Raw genomic sequence first — 17,648 nt, 5'->3', positions numbered from 1 at the left:
AATGGCTTAAAGGGCAATCCCACAGTTTTTTCGAAGTCTCTCCATAATTACTTGGTTGAGATGTAAACAAAGTCATACAGAGTGGATTGATGTGAAGCGCTTCGTTCTACAGAAGCATTCCATGTTAGTATTGTTTACAGTGGTGGTGATAGGAACCAGACAACTGATGAGGTTAATACCGCTGAAAGCTTCTTCACAGTGGTTACGAATACACTGCCTGAGGCCTGAGACATTGCTTTACAATAGTTTTCAGAGTTTTGCTTTACAATATATTTTTAAAATCCATTCATGGTGGAGAGCTACATACAGGGTGATATACAGTAAAATAGCCCCCCCCCCACAAAAAAAGAACTTAATTTCTCAGATGTATGATTATTTTATCATTATTAACATTACATTTAAAAACAAAGAAGTCATGTGCAGGTTCAGGAGTTTGTATGGGAAATAAAATGTTTCTGTTGTGGACACTATGAGCCCTGGTTCCTGTCAGTAAGTTACTCTACAATGAATTATTTTCTTTATCAAAACAGTCAATGGCTTTTCTTACATCTCAAAGATTGATTTGTGCAGAAATGTGTGGAATTCCTCTTTTGTAACTGGATGTTTTTTTCTGGATCCAGTGAAAATGGAAAGTGTAAAAAATAGAATTGTACTATTTTTTTCCAGGTTTAATAACAGCAGAATTATGAGGGATTTGATTTAACAAAAGCAAACAAGGCACGATTTATTCACATGAGTAAGGCCTGGATTCAAACATCCAAATTCAAATACTGCTTTATCCTCATTTACATCTGGTGTCTACAAAAGCGGCCTGGAAATTTTTCAAAGCTTTAGAAGCTTGTTGTTGGCAGCTCCGTGCATGGCTAATAGACTTCTCTTCCCTGAAATGAAGTTTAAAAATAATGCTCTGTCGTTATACTTCATTCGAGTCGTTCTCGCATTCAGATAGCAGTGTGCCGGACTTGTTATTTATTTAAATGAAAAGGGTTAATGACGTCTGTGAAGTCTCTGGTCTTCATTACCTTTTAATTACCTACATGAACATGCGTTCCAACAGAGCAAGCAACCCATCCGAAACTGACACCCGTGCCTGAGCCTCTTCAGATGGAAGTTGTTAAAATACAATCAGGCTGTGCGTCTCTATCGTTTGCAATCGAGAACACTTGAATTAAAAACCTTCCATCACTGTGCCAGGCTTATTGAGGAGTCAGATACGTCTTACAAATGCAAATGACACATTTCATCCAGTTTGTAATTTGGCTGCGCTATCGCTCTGTAATTGTGGAGTTCGATTGAAATCCATGGCTGGGCCATTGAGAATGCAAGCCATGTCTAACCGGATCCCGTTTCCAGGAAGACATGAAAATGGTGGTGAGGAGGATAATCGCAGGCACTGGTGTGTTTCCTGGAGGAGGGAGATTCTGGCAGGGTGACTTTGTGCCAAGGCTTTGACACTTGGGTGCAGGAGGACTGTGCTTGTTAAGAGAATTAGGAGGCTGAAATGCGATCTGCATAGTGTGTGTGTGTGGGGGGGGGGCTTTCTTGGCATGGCGCTAGTAATGGCAGGCAGGCTGCTGGAGGCATCTACTGCTCAGATGAGCAGAGAGACAGATCCTCTGGCATGTCCTCATCATAACTTTGCTACATTTGTCATATAGCACCAACTATGCTGAAGTGAATGCTACTGCATGCGCATGACTCTCATGAATTAATCAAGGTGCAGCATAAAACTCAGATTGGTCTTGACCTGTTGCATTTCCTGGGACTTACCACTTGCTTGACGTCTTCTAGGTCATTCACTTCAGTGGAATTCACTGATAAAAGTGTTGCATTAAATTTGCTTCATTCAAGAGTGTACACAGGATGGATTACTGACTGCAGCACTGGGGCAAGTGTGCCGGGACCTTGGGGGGTGGGGAGGGGGCTTAGACAATAAGGCTTGAGGTGGCCCAAATACCTTGGACCATCCACTGCGGGTGTGAACATTAGATAATATGTACAAATGACCAAGTAAGTGAAGAATGTGTTCTTAGGCCTTGCAAGTTTTATGTTATTATTGACTCAGGGGATCTTATTGCTCCAGTCATGTGGGATGTTTTAGATGCCACCTAAAGCAGGTAAATCATGATTGTCATTTCCTCACAAATAAAACATGTTTAAAACAGTTCGATCTTTCAATTTACTAATCTTTGGCAGTAACTGTGTAAAGCACACACACAAGACACATAGACACACTTGGACAGTATGTGAAATGCAACTAACCAGAAATCAATGATTTGTCACTGCACTTTGATCTGCATTTTTACTAAAACTGAAGAAAGACAAGCTATTTAATGTTTTATCTCATTAGCTGTTCTTGGTAAATATACTCATTCTGAATTGAACACACATGCAACACACTATAGGGGACGGGGGCAATTTAAGATGTAGAACATTGTTAAATGTTCAGAAAACATTTTAAAAGAGGTAATGCATTCATGCTTGGGTATCAAAAGAGCATCCAGGCAAGGCCTAGTCCTTTATAAACAAAGATGGTTCAAGGTTCACCACTCTGTAAAGAATGCATCAGCAAATAGTCCAACTGTTTCAAAACATTCATCTATGAGCATTTGCAAGAATTTTAGGTATTTCACCTTCTATGTATGCGTAACATTTATCAAAAGACTCATAGAATCTGCAAAAAGCAAGACTGAATAACACAACTGAATGTCTGTGGCCTTCAGTATCTTTTAGATGGCCCTGCATTAAGAACCAGTATGCTTCTGTTATGGATTTCACTGCATGGATTTCGGAATACTTTGGCAAACTCTTGTCAGTAAACATTGTCGCTACATCCATAAATGGTTAAGACTGTACTATGCACAGTGGAAGCCATATGTCAACAATATCCAGAAAAGCTCAATTTCTCTGGGCTTAAGCTCATCTGAAATGAACTGATGCACAGTGGAAACGTACAGTGTTCTGATGAGTCAGTCTCTTAGATTATTTATTGAAATAATGGATGTCATGTTATCTAGTCCAAACTAGAACGAGACCATCCAGACTATTACCAGACTATGTAAAGTTCAAAAGCTAATATCAGTTGTGGTATGGGGGTTTAATAATGCCCATATTCTGATGTATAATGCCCATGGATAACTTGCACCAATAATGTTTTGGAGCAGCATATGCTGCCACTTAGACACCATCTTTTTCAGAAACAACCATGCTTATTTCAATTTGACGACAGCAAGACATTTTCTGTATGTGTTACAACAGCGTGGCTGTGTAATCGGAGAGCATGCATGCTAGACTGGCCTGCCGTTGTTCTGTAGAAATCTTTTGCTGCAATGTGAAGTGCAAAATATGTGGACAAAGGACCCTTGTGATTGCACAGCTGAAGACTTGTATAACTAAAGAATGGCAAAAAAATTCTACCTTTAAAATGGGATCAACTGGTGTCTTGAGTTCCCATACGTTTATTAATTCCTTCAGCGCTGTTAAAAGGAAGGATTTAGTGTAATGGTAAACATACTCCTGTCCCAACTTTTTTGGAATGTGTTGCAGACATCATACTTATTATGAGCATATATTGTTTTTGCCTTATGAAAGAACAGAATGTACTGATCACTGCTTTCTGTTTGACAATGATAGATTATCTTGCCAGCAGTTATTACTTGTAAGTTGTCTAAAAGGGAGAAAAAAAAGCCACATGTACAATATTGATTTTTTTAGCCTCAAGTTAATTCTATCTTGTTCTGCTCTGTTGCAATACTCAATTTTCAATTTTTAGGAACGTAAAGTAACGTAATACTGTTTTCCCAAAACGGATTGTCCTGTGAAATAAACTTCTCTCTAATCAGTGATTTTCTTTTATCCTGAGGGTTTTATGGTGAGTACTTTCTGCCGGTGGATACTTTCTGCCTAAATCTTCAAATCCAGACCCGGTGCAGTTAGTGGTGTGTTTTTCTAACACTGTCTATATTGAGTGAGTACAGATATTCCTGTGTCCGAGGGCTGAGGCTGGTTTGTCTTTAATGCAGACAGGATTGCAGAGATGCATACCGAGTGTGTTTGTTATGTGTGTGTGCCCTCTCGTGCTTGGCAACGCGCCGGCTGCCTTTGAGCCGGCAGGCGAACAGCACACACCCAAAGATCAGCTGTCCCCTCTCTAACTCCCCCATACTGAGTTCAGCACATAGTGTTTGGGAGATGAATGCCTATACTGTGCTCTGTAGAGTGAGCTTCCTTAACATTTTGCATTTTGACAGCCTTTTGGTACAAATGGCCAAACGGTGTTAAGGTCAGTGTAGCTGTTAGTGAATAATATTGCTTTAATGTTTTCACAGCCACTGAAACTTGTTAATAAGGAGAACTTTGTGTGCAAAGACGTTGTAACTGCAGGAACAAACAGTCCCAGTCTAATTATGTGTTTTCCTCTACAGGGAACAAACTTAAATGTAATATTTCTGCAAATTGTAGTGCACAATTTCTATGTATTTGTTGAGTGTAACATACTGGAAAAATCTGAAACATGTAGTAATATAAAATGTACTATAGATTTTGAACAGGGCACAAGTTATCGTGTTTTTTCCAATATGTTACATTCAGTAAATAAACAGTAATCATGCATCAACATACAAGTGTTTTCCCTGTAGAGGATGTGCTAATGTATTTTAGCGTAGAAAATCAACAAAACATGTAATTTGGGTGCTCAACTTTTGCATATACATGTATATAACACTTTTAACAGGATTTGTTGTTACAATAGGTACTTTGTGTGAAATGTAGAGTTGTTTTGCTTAATTATAAGGAGTTTGCAACTCATTTGCTGTTGGAAGGCTTTACTCAGTCTTCAAAAATACAATTTAGATATGAGAAGGTGTAACACTGGGGTTGCCAATTAGACATATGTGGATACAAATGAACCCGGAGGATTTATTTGAAAGGAGATGAACTGGGTTAACACCAGACTAGATCAATACCCAGAAGAGCCAGATACAGTACATAGGGGTAGGTGAAAATGGCGAGGGTCGTAACCATAAAAGAGTAGTACAAACAACAAAGCCAAAAACAGGAGCGAGAATCAGAAATCAGAGGAAACAAAGTGAGGTCGAAACACGGAACAGCAATCAGGAAAATAAACGGCTTGGTATGCACTGACAATACTTTGCAAAGACTTGGTTCAAACAGACAGGTATATATACAGAGCAAAACAGGTGAAAATGATTAGTATTCAGGTGACTGTGATCTGCTGGCTGGTTTGTGATTGGCTGGAAGAGTCTTGTGACTGACAGAAGGATTCTAGGAAATGGAATCCTTGATGGTTCGAGTGTCCGACTGAGAAGTGTGGCAGAAGGATTCATCTTTCAGCCCTACCTTCAATTGTAAGGGGTGTCTGGATGCTTTTGCACATATAATGTAGTTACATGCAAGTTGTTTTAGTCTTCTGTGAAAGCGTTTGTCTCATATATTTGTAAAATACCATAAGTAATAATTATGAGTAAAATACTAAGTAAACAAAAGTGTAAATAGCTCTTTCTCTGAAGACTATTATAAAAAACAGCCTAAAACCAGCCCATGCTGATGAACTGATGCAGGGTGGTGATTTTTCAAACATTTAAATGCATACATTTTTCAAATGTAATACATTTAAACTGAAGTACTTATTTATTTGAATGTGTGAACATCTACTTAGTTTTTGTTGCCCTGTAAAGAATATGTGTTTGGTAGGGTAACTTTTTTCACATGCTGTTTTTCTTCCAAGTTGCGTGCTGTTATTTTTAAGCCTCTTGTCTGTCATTTTCTATAAAAGAAACACTTAATTGTTTGCCCTTGCTTGTTTTACATAAGTTTTGTAATGTAAAGTAAGGCTAGTAAATGCACGCATTGTAAGTGGCTGTGAAGTGTGAAGGTACAGTGCTGTTAAGTTAAAGGCATGAAGAAACTCTATTAATATCAGTGTAGTGTGTGGAGGCTGTGTTATAGTGCCTGAGACAGATGTCGTTTTGTGGTAGCATTTGTGTGTGTAGCCTGTGGACTGGCTGTTAGGTTGAGCTCCTGCTGCTGTGCCAGCAATGGAGCTTTTGCATTTCTGTCATGTGTTGTTGCTACTGGTCTGGTATGAGCATGCAGTGAAGGCAGCACAAAGCATGACCAGGTTCCACTGCTGAACTCATGGCACAGTCATTGTGAGCAGTGACTGGTCTTCACAAAGTGGTAGAACCCTAATATTATATTTTAATAACAAAATTGCAATTTGAAAGAGTGCAGTTTTCAAATTGCAGTGTTATTTGTAGAGTACATTTTCCACAACATTGTTTCAGCAAGTTAAAAATGCGAAAATTGAACTTGTGAGGGAACTGGCTTCAGAAACAACCAAATATCTGTGTGCTCTGTGCATGATGTCAAAGCCACAACTACCTGGAAGTCTGGTGCACTATGTTCATCATTGCAGGAAAAAGCCATAGTTTATTGATAAAAATTGTGATTTAAATCGCGGTCACAGTTGTAGTTAATGTAATTCAATTAGATATTTTTTCCAAAATTGCTTACCTGTACATTGAGGCCTTTGCAATGCTTTTCCTTATGTATGTCAGAAATGCAGACACAAACTTTTTAATACAGGACGTAAATCGAATATATATGAAATACATTCTGTAACTATGTAATAACCGTGTTATTATCTTTACATAATACAATATAACATCAGTACATGTTTAAAGAGACCTAATCTAAGGTAAGGTTAGTAAAAGGTATTTCAGCCTAAATTTGTCACACACAATGTGGACACAGCTCAGAACCCCTACTGCTCTCCTGTCATGCTGTTATGTCTTCTTTTGCTTGTCCCTACACTATTAATAGGACCCTGGCACCCCAGGAAAGGTTGAAGAGGAAAGCTATGGTTGACTCTGAGAAAGAGCTTGGGGGAGGGTTTCCTCACAGCAGAGCCAGCCAGCCAGGGCTAAGCTCCTGATCCATGAGCAGGGCCCACTGGCAGGGGAAAACCATTAGCATCCTCACTTTCAGGCCGAGCAGGCTGGCTGCAAGGCTGAGATAGCACTGCCGCCAGCCCTGGAGCACAGCAAGGCCAGGCTGGAGCCTGGGACCTGCTCAGGCAGCTGCTTCAGCTGCTGCTGTCTTTGAAGTGCCTTGTGTGAATGGCGTTTTTCCGCAGGATTGGCCATCCTCACAAGTCTCCACTGACCCCTGGCTAATATTAACCAAAGCTCATGTTGGATGGAATATCAAGTGTCTGGTTTTTATTGTTTTCTAATTAACCTCATTGCATGGTTACTCTGAAGGACAATAGGATTGAGATAGGTTTACAGTAGCTGAATTAATGGGTTGTTTATTGGCCGACTCATTGATCTTTTTAATTGAGTTGTAAAAGCAGAGGGACATTTGAAAGCTTTTATGTTTGCCGCTGTGTTTTTTAACCCTTTAAGCATTAATAGTCTACATATAGGCCTGCAGTTCAGTTCATCATGTTCATAACTACAGAATTCACATATAAGTTCCATATTAGTTATGGAATAATTGATAGTATTCACTAAATATAAAAATAAAGGTGCCAAGAAGGGTTCTTTGAAGTGATGCTGTAGAAGAATCACATTTGGTTCCAAAAGGACCTTTCAATGGATGGTTCTTTAAAGCTACACTATATAAGATTTTTTGTAAAAATTGAAACGTGGCGTTGCTGAGTCAGGAAAAACTAAAAACAAGCTAGAACACAGTGTCACCCTGTGAGGATTGAAATTCTAATTCAAAAGGCAATTATTTTACAGTTACTGGGTTGGATTTTATGAGAGTCGCATGCAATTACACATTTCCAACTTCTCTCCAGATCCCCAAAACTTACATAGAACTTCAAAGAATAATTTTTGCAGAGCCTTTAAAAAGTTTAAAGAACCTCTACATAATGTAAAGGTTCTGTACCAATCAAAAGTTTTACCTAGAATCATATGTCCCGAACAGGAACCCTCTAGAAATATTTTAAAGCATGAATAATAAGCCTTTAGATTAATAGCTGAATGATAAGCCTGGAGTTTAATGTTCATGTGTTTTTCTGGTCATTTTTCTGCAAAACTAGTGCATCGAGATGTTTCATTTGGCTCATGATTGTGCTAATTCTAGCTTTTTCTTGAGCATTCCTCTTCATGCCTTCCCTCTTGTGTCACCACACATCAGAACCCAGTGCAAGAAAAGAGGCAGCATTCACGCCTCGAGTGCTCCCAGCTCCAGTTTTGGAAACGCTCTTCATCCAAAACGTCTCAAATATTCCGCTATTGTGGAGATGAAAAGTAGCCTGAGCCTGCGGTGGGTGGGGGCGGGGGTGGGGGCAGCAGAGCCCTTGAGCTGGAGAGGCAGCGGTTCAGAAGCTGATTCGGCCGCAGCCGGCCCTTCGGCTCCACTGGAAGAGCACCAGGCTCTGATTGGCCCACATCACAATGAGCTTAACATCATAATTGGAGCTTTGAGCAGTGCGCAGTGATGCAGTGAGCTGGAGGAGAGGAGAAGCGCAGACTGTAGAGGACGTTCTAGTGACCTTCAGGGATGTGGGCTGCTTTTCTGCTGCTCACTCATGTGCCTCCATCTCCCCCATGTGCTGAGATGCTAATAACAGGTTGTGGCGCTGATGGCAGGAAATGTTAATAACCTGTTTGGCTCAGAGCGCACGCTAAAATGCATCGGTGTGATGAGATGGAACCATTTCCATGGGTCTTTAAAGGTTAAGTGTTTGCCTGCCATAGCTTTAAGGATGCACACTTCTTTTAGCTGCTTTCTTTTGATGGCTGTGCTTTAGCCTTCTGCCCTGAGTAGTGCATTCTAGATTAAACCGCATTTTCCATTCTCCTGCCTCCATACCTGGAACAGTTCTGTTGGCTAAATAAAGATCTTCTGTTATATTTCACCTAGAGCCTCAGGGGCCACAGCATTGTTTATGAGCAGAGAAGAAGGAGGAGTCATTTTTAAAAGTGCAAAGAGGCTTTTGTGGAATAAGCTGTCATGTTTCCTTTAAATGTTGGGTCGTGTAGACATCATGTACAGATGCTGTATGGTGGTGCTCGGGTTCTCAGCGAACACCTCATTAAAAATAGATGATAATACACTGGCGCATTGTTGGTTGACAGACGCAGGCATTCAGTGTAGACAAAGTATTAATCAGTCAATAGCCTCAGCGCTATTGGGTTTCACAGCCGACCCTCAGGGGAATAGGAAAAGATCGTCTGTTTATAGTTACATCGGAAAAAGTGTTCAGAGTGGGGTAGATTAATCCCAGTGGCTAAATGCATCTCATCCTATCACACTGATAGACTGAAAATTTGTAATTCATGACTGGATTATACTTAACAACCCTTTAAGAGCCCTTATCTTAATTTTTTAACCTTGCATTATCCCTCAGAATTAAAAAGCCTGTTTACGTTATTGTGCATTTAAGACTGATATAAATGTGTTATACATCAATATATTAGATAAATGAGCTCTGTTCTGATTGCCTGCCCTGTATTACATCTCATTCAAAAAAGCACTGCTGAAACACTCCTTAGATCTTCAATAGGATTGATGGAGATAAACTGCTGTAGAATGGGTGGATATATGTTACTGAGTTGGTTTATGTGTCATCATACAAACAAAAAATGTTTTTCCAGTATTATATTGTATGTTGGGCTCAATGCCAGAGTGTTGGAGTAAGTTGGAGAGTTGTGAGAATTCCTAGTGGGCCAAAAGTGTTTTGGGCCTGTTTACAGTGAGCTAATGAGCTCATGCATATAAGCACAAGAACACACAAACAAACTATAAATGATACATCCGAGTGAATATCTGTGGTGATTTAGGGGTTAAACCAGTGGATTAGTTAGCTGAAGTTAGCTTCTGGTTTACATTTCCCGTTTCACCTTAAATCATGTAGCAGTTACATTGAGACAGTTGTAAGGGTGCTGCTGTGTCACTGCTGCACCATTTAAGGTGTAAATGAAATTCAACTAAAGCTAACATTAGCCTTGAGAGCTTAGCGTATCAAATTCAGGCTGACATAAGAGTTCATTACTTACATAGCAACTTATGTAAAAAGTTCATACATGAATCATGTGAAGAAGGCAAGAACTGCAAAAAAAAACAAGGTGGCTTAGACAACACACAGAATTTATCAGTATATAATTACCAAATAAGAGTAAGAAATGAGGAAGATGAAATTCTGCATATTTCAGAACAAGTTATTTTGCATGATGACAAAGCCGTGTGTGTATGTGTGTGTGTGTGTATGTGTGTGTCTGTAGTGAGTTTGGACAAATACAGTTACAGTTTGGGGTAGGCCAGTCTGCATTATGTCACTCCCTGTCTGAAGTCCCTCTCTGGCCCTGTATTAGCCGTATGGTCTATGGAGTGATTGTGTGTTTTAAAACTTTATATTTACATATTAACTCAAAATCTTTTATTTCAAAAAATGAGGTAAATTTGTTTTTTTTCCCTCAATATGTGTCTTCTTAAAAATATTATGGAAACAAAATCTAATTTACATAATTTTCCACTTACCCAGATGTATTAGCTCAGCCAAGACCTGCATCATGTCCAACTTTTGCTTCTCTGGTTTAGTAATGGTGTTATGAGGGTAATGAGGCTAATAAACACTAGAAGTCAGTAGGCACCCAGATGTTTGAGGTAAAAACATCCCCAGACCTTCTCACAACCTACCTCAACGGCTTCCAGGTCTTCATTAAGGTTGAAGATTTGGCTGATAGTGTTTGTTAGTGATGTTAGCCTCAGAGCTCTAGTGCTGAACTAAAGAAGCAACATTTGAACACCAAACATGTGTTGGCTCATTGACTACATTTGGGGTAAGTGGAACATTGCATACATTTTATTTTTTTGCCAAACATTTAATCTAACCACCATTTCATCTCCTCAACAGTCTGGTTACTAAGCATGTTAAGGTTTTTTAAATATGTCTTTCAGTCAGGGCTTTCTAATCATGATCAGATTACCCATTAAAAATATTCAGTATGGGCAGCAACAGCCCAGGCTGATCAGAAACTTACCAACTGGTTAGGATGTAATATTTGACCTTGGGCTAACCACACACCCATAAAAGATGGTTCTTTATGGGTTCTTTAGTGAAGACAATAGTCCCATGAGTTCCATATAGAACAATTTCTTGATTAAAAGGTTGTTTGCATGGTAAAATGGTTCTTCAGACTGATGGAGAATGTTTTGTATATGGTTCTATATGGAACTTTTTTGAAAATGATTGTTTATAGCACCAAAAAAGGTCCTGTGATTGTTATGATGCCAAGTTTGTAATAGTAGAAGAACCCTTTTTGGTGCTATATAGAACAATTTTCTAAAAGGTTCTATATAGAACCACATACAACACATTCTTCATCAATCCTGAGAATGATTTCACCATGCAAAGAACCATTTAAGCATGAAATGGTTCTATATTGAACTCATGGTTCTAAGAAACATTGCCTTTACTAAAGAACCCTTGAATAACCATCATTTTTTGGTGTGTAACATGCGTTCAGTATACTAAAACAGAATGTGTTTTGTTCTATTTTTGCTTGAGGTCAGTTCTGTATTGAATATCTTTCATTAGTGTGGCCACTACTATTATTTCTTGAAATTGCATTGAATTTTCTATTCCACATCATTTGCCTTAGTGTGCAAAGCTCTGCAGCCAAACTTATATAATAGATGAGAATATTTCATGCCTGAAGAGGCCTTTCATCTACTGCCTCAGAGAAAGTGATATCATATTTCATTATAAACAAGCCTTTGCTGGTATACTTTCCCCCAAATACTTTCAAGACCCTTCCTCTGAGCTGAGCCTCTGATCCCTAATAAAGCAAACACATTTTATTACAAGGCTTATAATAAAAGTCTGAGCAGTGATATATAGTGCACACACAGTCTCTCCTATAGACTTTCTCACAGGCTTACCTGAGGCTCTGAGCACTCGAATGCGTGATGTGTAAATGAATATTGCTTCCAAGTCAATTCGTGTTGGTTGAAAATCTTGATCCATGTTAATGGGCTTTGCAATGCTATGGGGAATGGCTCTTCCTCCCAGTGTTTGTGGGCCGATGTCATGTTCCTGCATACTGATGCCCTACATCTGACCGCCAGCCTTGCTATCAATGTTCACAATCTCCTGCTCACTGATGGGGCTGGGCCGCACCACAGAGCTCAGCTTGTTAGCATTCAGCTGCTCCCCCCACATCTAAAGTGCAAAATGCATTAGCTTCGCTCGAGCATTGCAAGAGTGTTAAGTCTTGCAGTTGGGATGGGATGCATAATACATGACTGATTCCAGCCTGAAATTCAGAGCTTCAGCACCACGGAGAGCTCCGCTGGATCCACTCTCTAAAACCTGCAGTGATTCAGAGCAGCACAGAATTCAGAGAATGCACAGTCTCCCACTGTGCTCCTCTCATGATGAAAGAACACTGCCAGGATGAGATTATGTAGGAAATATTCAGAAATGTGTGTTTTACCAAATATCAGAGTATGCAAATATTATGGATGGCATAAGTACTGTTTCGAAAGCCAAACTCGAGTGGACGTTGAATGTTTGCCTATGAACACCAATACGTTGTTTTCATTGCAAGGCACTACATTGTTTACAGTAGGACTTTCACAATTAGGCAATTTGATCTAATATGATCACTTGATTACAAAACTTACTAGCAGTGAATAGCTGGCAGTTTAATATTGCATACTTGTCTATCTTACTATATACCGTACTATTTAAATATCCGATTAAATTTTGTTATGAAACAGACCTTCATTTATTTAGTTTCCCGAGAAAACAACCATTAAGTGCAAGTTATTTATTTTTTCAGGAGATATATCTGAGGTTAGAGTAGATATAAGATAATAACTAACATATGGAAAAATAATAAGTGGAAAAACAGTTTCCAAGTTAAAAAATGAGCCTCATAACAACCGTGCAAGACCCCCAAAACTGTCACCATCAGATAAACAGTACTTAAAGCTATCATTTCTGACAGATAGGAGAAAATCATGCTCCACTCTTGCTTCAGAACAGAAAAAATCCACACGTTTCTGTTCATCTTTCCACTGTGACTCTGAAGGGATGGAGCTGTCAAAAAGCCCTTACTGAGAGAGAAAAATAGACAAAAATGAAAATTGTTGCAGTAGAACACCAAAACTGGAAATCTGAGATGTGGAGTAAGGTTTTATGGACAGATGAGACATTAATTGCATCATGAGAAGCAGAAACTGCAACCAACTTCTAAGACTGAACTTTGGAAAAATATCCTTGCAGATTTCTTTGAAAAAAAAAAGAAACAAGTATCTTGAAAAGAATGGAAATTGTAACAAAAGCAGGGCCACTTAATACTGAAACATTGTACTTGATGTACATATTTTATTTGGAATACATGAAAGTCAGAGCAAAATTTGTTATTATTATTCGATGAAGTCCATCTTTATTGTATGCGAATAACTGGTAGATTACTAATATGATCAAAAGTTCTACCCCTATTGTGTTGATTTTGTGTTGATATTTTCAATCATTTTTAGCTTTATGCTTGTAGCAATATTTTGTATATATTGTAGCAAATTCCTCATTGTTCTGCTCATTGGAATAACGTGAAAATTCTCCCATCTCTAGCTGTAATAAACATTGTGTGTCACAGCTTTGAAGGATAATGATCAGAATCTCCATCCTGTATAGGCCTTATGTGAGGTGTAAGGATTCAGAATATTGTCTCTGCTGCTGTGTTTGCAGGGTAGTAACTAAATAATTGGGCATAGTGTAATGCTGGGTAAATGTGAAGTATGATTTTAAAACCTCCCTTACGAGTAAAGAGTGGGGTTTGGAGTGGTATGAATGGTATGTGGTAGTGAGTAATGATTGCAAGACTGTTTAGCATGAGAGAAATAATGACCCTGCTCTTTCTGTTCAGTGCGGGGAAGATAATGACTTCCAGCATGTGCTCAGGCTTCAGCCTAACATCAAAGAGCTCTCTTCCTCACTGCTCACTGTTTAAAGCTGTGCTGCAATATGCAGTATGACAACGATGATAAAATAATTTGATTCATAGGAGCAGTATTCGCTCTCTGCTCCTGGATGTCCTTGTACTGCTGGCAGCACCTGGCAATTGGATGTGCAGTGTATAGTGAGGATAGTTTTTTTATGGGGTCTGTGATTGAATATGCTGATAGTTCTGGGTTGTGAAAATGCACAATGCATATGTCTGAAGGTTGTGATTCAACTGCATTGTTTTTTTGAATGTTAGGTTTGATCGTAGTTGATGATTAGGGGTGTAACATTTTTGATACAGTGTGGAAAAATAAAAAATGAATTGAAGCACTGCAACAAAATGATACACGGTACCATTAATACAGCCCTCATTCTTTCCCGCATTTGCCGTCTTCCTGTAAACCACTGTCAATGATCAAAACTCGGCATGTGGGTGCATTCTGTCTGTTTTTGTTTTGTTCATAGCTCAGTTGCACTGCTTTATAAGATCACGGTTTTGCACTAGGACATACTATTTTGGGATCTTGTTCTTTTAGGTCTTTTGTTTATTTTTTAAGTGAAGATAAATTAAAACCTACTCTACAACGTAACTGTGACATTTTAGCACACAGTTTAATTTAATTTCCTTAGTTTGTCATAATGGAGAAAAAAAAATGAAACCTAAAAATAAAATAAGCAATAACAGGCCATGTTTATGCTTAAATATTTTTTCCATTATATTAAATTCATCAAACAGAAATATTGCATTAAAATGTACAAATGTGTGTTCTCTGAAGAGGATGTGTTAGAGGGGGTGTAAATCATTTGCATCTCAGAGCTCTGTAGAGTCTAGACATATTTCATAAAATTTTTTTGCACCAATTCATTTCCTCAAGATTTAGATTTAGGTTTCAGATTTACTAATGTTGCTGCTAGTGGTGACTTGTGCTGAGGCTTGGTCAGCATTTTGTCTTGGTTGATGGAGTTGGATATGAAGGCCACACAGCTGCTCTGCTGAGCATTGTCTCAAACCAACACAACTGCTAGAAGATAAGTGCTGGCACATACTCAAAAGTCCTACCCCCCACCCACACCTCCATTTCTACCTGCCCTTCCCAGCTGTAGCAGCACCACATCTCTTGCTAAATCCCAGTCACATCAGGTCCTTCCTCAGCTGGACTACCTGTTTCCCTTCATGGAGTGAATTTCCACTCTCCAGGAATAGAAGGCATTGACTCAGGTCTGCAAGATGGCAGTTACTGCCTTAGCCTTTCACCTCCATAAATACGGTTAGGGTCAGAGTTGTCCTGGGTCACCAGAGAAATTAACCAGTTGCTCTCAAGTGACAGCACAGCCGTGTGCTTTTCATGCCATAACCCTGGCTAGGCATCTAGGAGCCGCTAAGCTGACTCCAGGGACTGGCCAAGACATTGTAACATGCTCTTTAATTACTTGGCGGACGCAGGATTTGATTGTGTTCCCTGTCCATCAAGCCCTTGTCCGTTTGGCTGGCTGTGATTTTCCACTTTGGCTTATTTAAAAATACATTCTGTGGTTAACATGTAGACGCTGCAGTTAAATAGAAGTTTTATGTAACTCCTAATTCTCCTAAAAACAAGTGGAGAAATTCTGTTGAAAGTTCAGACCCATACTTGTGTTTGTAAGAAGAGGAGGTTTGAATATGATTGAAAGATATTGCTGTGGATATTTTGTTTTACAGAAGCAAAAAGATCCATTTTTTTTTCAGTGTTTCACATCGAAACAAATGGAAAACTCAGTGCTAACTCAAAGTTATTAGTAGAGGGTATCAATGAAAGTAAGTGTAAGCCATTGCATAAATCCCTTATAATAAAATATGCAATTGCATTTGAATAGTACAACAAAATGAAAGTAACTAGACTTTTAAGGCCTTGCTCATCAACATTGTCTCAACCAACAATGTCATGCTTCATTCGTTTTTTTATTTTAATTGCTATGTTTTGATGTATTGCTCATTGCACACAGACACTCTGCAGGCTAATTGGAGTTATGTGCAGTAAAGGATGACCATAGAACACTTTTAATGAAGAATATGGTCATAGTAAGGAAAAGACACTGTCTCTGAGCCCTGCCCCCTACCATTCTTATTCAGCAGGCAAATGTAGCTGCAGGAGCTTGACATTTAGCTAGTTTAATGCCATGTAGGAATGGACCTGACACTGACAGCACTAGCATACACCACTGGACAGGCTGAGAACTTAACTGACAGATACAGTGCTTAAACAGACTGGAACTCACTCCTTATAGGACGCCATAGTTCTAGAACAAATCCTCAGAACCATAGGCCTCATCAGAGATTGCCATATGAGAGGCAGAAATGGCATAGCATTACTGTTCTACTTGCACTGCATTGTATGCTTGTCCTCTTCCTGCTCTTTGTGCGCCCTCACTGGAGCAGAAAATGGCACAATGAGGCCCGGTGAAGGGTGATGGGTCACTTTAAAGCCACAGAGCTTCTGTGCTCTAGCCTTGAAGAGGTTGTGCCCTCTTTGTGTCATGCACCAAAGTTTAGGGATCAACTCCTGTGAGAGACGGAAACCCACAGTAATCAATATACCTGTTCCCAATACTACCGGTCTCAATAACCAAGAGTGTTGTTTGACTTAAACTGTATTTAGGATATATTTTATAACTGAAAATGTGTTGACATTAATTGCAATTGCATTTTATGTTGAAACTGTCAACATACATTGAGCCCATTTGATTGAATGTAAATGTGTGGAATACACTGCCACAGCCATAATGTTCAAACCACCTGTTTGTTTCTATACTCTTATCCATTTTATCAGCTCCACTTACCACAGATGTGCACTTTGGATTTCTACAAGTACAGACTGATGTCCATCTACTGCTGGTTCAGAGATTTTTTGGGTGGTGTATCATTCTTAGCACTGCAGTGACACTGTTGTAGTGGTGGTGTGGATCAGACACAACAATGCTGCTGGAGTTTTTAAACACTGTGTCCACTCTATTAGACACACCAAACTTGTTGGTCCACCTTGTAGATGTAAAGTCAGAGACAGTAGCTGATCTGTTGCTGCACAGTTTGTGTTGGTCATCCTCTGGTCCATCATTAGTGGTCACAGGGTGAGGCCTACAGGATGCTGTTGGCTGGATGTTTTTGGTTGGTGGACTATTTTCAGTCTAGCAGTGACACTGAGGTGTTTTAAAAACTCCAGCAGCACTGCTATGTCTGATCCACTCATTTACATTTATGGCATTTGGCTCTTAACCAGAGTGACTTACAACTTGATCATTTTACACAGGTAGGCGAAGCTAGTGTTAGGATTCTTGCCCAAGGAGTCTTATTGAAGAAGGCTTACCCAGGCGGGGGATTGAACCCTAGTCTACAGCATAGAAGGCAGAGGTGTTCACCACTACACTACACCAACCATCAACTCATACCAGCACAACACACACCAACATGCCACAACCATGTCAGTGTCACGGCAGTGCTGAGAATGATCCACCACCCAAATAATACCTGCTCTGTGGTGCTCCTGTGGGGGTGCTGATCATTGAAGAACTGTAAAAGGGGGCTAACAAAGTACACATAGAAACAGATTGACTACTATAATTGTAGAACTACAAAGTGCACCTCTATGCTATGGAGCTAATAAAATGGACAATGAGTGTAGAAACA

The 17,648-nt window shown here is 39.4% G+C and overlaps 1 protein-coding gene across 21 annotated transcripts in view; it reads left to right on the top strand.

Annotated features, from left to right (window-relative positions):
• Positions 1 to 17,648, top strand: part of kcnma1a (potassium large conductance calcium-activated channel, subfamily M, alpha member 1a) — a 212,960-nt gene that overhangs the window by 1,965 nt on the left and 193,347 nt on the right. The window lies entirely within an intron of this gene.

This window comes from Pygocentrus nattereri, chromosome 5, assembly GCF_015220715.1.
Source record: "Pygocentrus nattereri isolate fPygNat1 chromosome 5, fPygNat1.pri, whole genome shotgun sequence".
Lineage (NCBI taxonomy): Eukaryota > Metazoa > Chordata > Actinopteri > Characiformes > Serrasalmidae > Pygocentrus > Pygocentrus nattereri.
Note: the sequence above shows the minus strand (reverse complement) of the source record. Positions and strands in the feature narration are given on the sequence as shown.